The following is a 2,416-nucleotide window of genomic DNA, read 5'->3' on the forward strand; positions in this document are numbered from 1 at the left end:
GGGCTGCCACCATGCCTGACCAGCCACAACTCCAGACTGACACAACATGTACGGTTTCAATGCGAAACTTAGGGTTACCACAAAGTATTAGCTATTTTGGTGGCAAGGATTCGAACTCCCCCCTTGTCTGTCCGCGGCAGTTGTGAGTAGTTGGTCATCAACCAAATCGGCTATCGATGTCTTCGACGCTATGAGCTCTTATTCAAACGGGGTCATTTTTATTCGTTACAATTCTTCTTGATATACTGATGACCCGAAGATGTGCCTAGGACATCTGTGTTGCATAAACAATTTTGCGCTCCTTTGTATTCATACTTAAAATATGGGGATTTATTAGGCCATCTAAAAAGTAAATTTATAGAGGGGTATCTAAATATATTGATTCCACGCCATCTATGTTTTGGGTCCGCTTTTTTTGCAGAAGTACTTCTTATCAAAAAGTTAATACTCGTTAATCCAGGTCGTACGATAAAGACAGATTCTCTAAATATCTCGACTCCAGCGCCAACTGCCGGCACAATTTGTTGTAAAGGTATGTTTTATGATACAGAGTATCCGACGTCGTTCGGGGTGAACAAATAAAAATATAAAACAGTAAGAAAGTTTTTCAGTTTACTACAAATTGAAGGAGACAGACTATTTTTCTTATTTAATTTAAGGCCTCCTTATGAAAAATACTTAAATTTTTTGTTGCGGTGTAGAGGCATAAATACTATTCAGACATCCAACTCGTGAGCATTCCACATATGTATAATCACATGTCAAAGCAAAGTATCAGAGAATACTGATACTTAAATTAAAATGAAAGGTCTGCGGAAATAAATATGACTCCTTACATAAACACATCTTCTGCTTTGCCGCATCCAGAAATAATTCTTGCTGCTTTTATTTTGGTCATTATTTTCTTTACTAAAAATCTTGTTTCATTATTAAGGTTAGGTAGATTAAGGTACCTAAGGAAAAATGAAATGCGCTTTAATTTTTAAACTGATATTCTCTGAACGTAGACGGCATGCGTGGTGGGAGGTGCTACGACATCTTGCAAACTCTTGTTCCTGTTTACTTTACAACAGGTCATTCCGTTCAGGGGCGGCGAAACGCACTCTGCCCGGGTGGGTAGTTCTGCTGGTGGCCAGGGTATACAGGTAAAGAAAATAGGTTGTCAATGTAATTGAGAGGTTTCGTGGGAAAAACTTTTCATACATACTATGTACATATGTATGTACATATGTATGTATATATACATATCATGGAAATTATTATTTGATAAAATTTCGAAAAATTTTTATTTCTGCAGTGAAAACATAAATGAAGTCGTTCATGAGGATTTATAGATCTAACTTATCAACTGCTTCTGTATAAGAATGCAATATTGCTACATGGTTGAGGTTTTTGGTGCATTGTCGAGCGAAAATAATTTGTCACCCTACGCAAAACATACGCATGATGACCCTGAAAATGTAACAAATAATCTAATGAAGCTTACATATTCAGGAACAAGTCCCACACACAATTCGTTTTCACGCAATAATTGCACAACATCTTTCACAGATCGTGGATTTTGCTCTTTGCGCCTCATTATGCACACAGCCATATATTTATCGCTATTAAATCTGCACTTGTCAAAATCACCATTATAAATCGACAAGATTTTCTAATCTACTGTCTCACCAAGAACTAACTTTTCTACAGTTTTATAAAACGTTGCCGATTCAGTATCAAATCTACTTGTCAGGGAGAAAATAACTTCCGAAAATACTCCTCAGGTGGTAATACAGGATTTTCAATTGGACTTATTTTTCTTCTAAAAAATTTCTGGTGGGTAATACTACCCACGTATTCCGCCGCCAATGATTCCGTTTAGCTGTCTGTAATGGGTCCAAGGTTATGGTTCTCTAACCGAACTACATCTATTGGAGGTGCCACACCTCCGGCAAACACTCACTCTCTTTCAGTTTACTATAAACGCCACGCCATCTTCTCACCAAATTTCAAAGTCATGCGAGTTAGGAGTCCGAAGATATAGCAAATGTGAGATTTCACGGCTATGGAATGTGTCGCGGCCCCTTATATAAAATCACTCATATTTACCTCGCTATAAGCGCCTACTTTAGTTATGTCTTCACACTAAATTTCGAAGTCATGTGACCTATCGTTCCTAAGTTATAGCTGATTAAAATTTGACACCTGTAAGATGTTGCACGCCCCCTTTAACAAATTTATTTATGTATGTGGATACTTTAGTTTGAACATCTATCATAGATCTATCTTCACACCAAATTTCAAAGTCATGTGACTTACGGTTCCGAAGTTTCACGCCTATAGGATGTGCCAAGCCGCACTATGGGACGACAGCAGCCAAAAGTCAAAAAACCAAACGAGCTAATTTAAAAAAAAAATTGGTATGTATATTTAT

Source organism: Rhagoletis pomonella, unplaced genomic scaffold (assembly GCF_013731165.1).
Source record: "Rhagoletis pomonella isolate Grant_MI unplaced genomic scaffold, Rhpom_1.0 Rhpom_scaffold_00014, whole genome shotgun sequence".
Lineage (NCBI taxonomy): Eukaryota > Metazoa > Arthropoda > Insecta > Diptera > Tephritidae > Rhagoletis > Rhagoletis pomonella.